Source organism: Chinchilla lanigera, unplaced genomic scaffold, assembly GCF_000276665.1.
Source record: "Chinchilla lanigera isolate Chin_1 unplaced genomic scaffold, ChiLan1.0 scaffold00036, whole genome shotgun sequence".
Lineage (NCBI taxonomy): Eukaryota > Metazoa > Chordata > Mammalia > Rodentia > Chinchillidae > Chinchilla > Chinchilla lanigera.
Window position 1 is genome coordinate 12433711 of NW_004955437.1, and position 1294 is coordinate 12435004.

Sequence of the window (1294 nt, forward strand, 5' to 3'; positions counted from 1 at the left end):
TTTATAAAAAGAAACTTCACTTATTATGAATGTGACTATTAAAAAACCAAGAAAATACTAGTTTAATGCTAGCTGAAATGGAATCTTCTAAAATATGATGCCATTGATGATAGTGAAGATATGTGAGGAATAGAAAGGAGATTGCTATTTATAAATTTAGCTTGTGAAGATGTAAGGTGTTTAAATCTAAGGATGTTCGTTGCATTGTTTATCAACAAATTTTTCACAGAAAACCTTTATTTCATGCAGACTACTTACAGAAATTAACTGGCCAGGGGCTGGGGATTTAGCTCTGTGGCACAGCGCCTGCATGGCAAGCGCGACGTTGTGAGTTCGATCCCCAGTACCAGAAAACAAACAAACAAACAAAAAACACACACAAAAAAACCAAAAAAACCCAAAAAAATAAAAAAACAGAGAAATTGACTGCCCAGTCACTTGAAATGCATCATTGACTTCTCTAATTGTCAGCAACTGATAAATACAAACACTTGACTTATCAAGACCCAAGGGAAACAACTCCAGGTCATTTGCCTTGTTTTACAACTAACTCTTAATGCCGATCCCTTTGTCTCCAACTCTGAGAAACTGTTCTTGCCAAAAAGTTGATAACCTTAATTATTTTCTCTGGCTCCCCCTCTTCAACTCCTGCCATCATAATGATTTAGGAAGTCAACATTGGCAAGTAGATTGCCTTGCTTGGATGTCTAGAGAAATGCTGAGAAAATTGGTTTCAGCCTCACTTTTGCCTTTTGCTTTTGTGAATAAATTCTGTCGCGAAAAGATGCATCATTTAAGTTTCTCTACTTTTTCCAAATGTGGCTGCTCTCTGATTTTAAAATATGATGAGTGCTTACTTTTGGCATTGCCAACACTGTATTTTTAATAGATGTCGTTGCTTACAACATTTATTTTGCCATTTAATTTTTCAATGAAATAATCCACACTCCATTATCCCTCGTACCTGCAAAATTCAAGGTCCACATTTTTCATGTTTGGTATGAACTACAACACTCAGATAATCCTACAGTTTAGCATAATTCATGGCAACTGGAATGCAGTAGAACAACAGCTGTGCACTGTGGTTTTCAGTGGACCAAGCAGCAGAGCAAAGCCAGGAGAGCGCAGGACGTGGTCTGCGTGGAAGCTACTGAGCCGCGCCGTGACAGGGACGCAGGAGCAGCCATGGTGTGCAGATGAATCAGCACACTGAGCTCTCATAAAACTTTAATCATGGATGCTAAGATTGGAATTTCGCCTGCGTTTTCACATGACGTGAATTATTATTTTATGT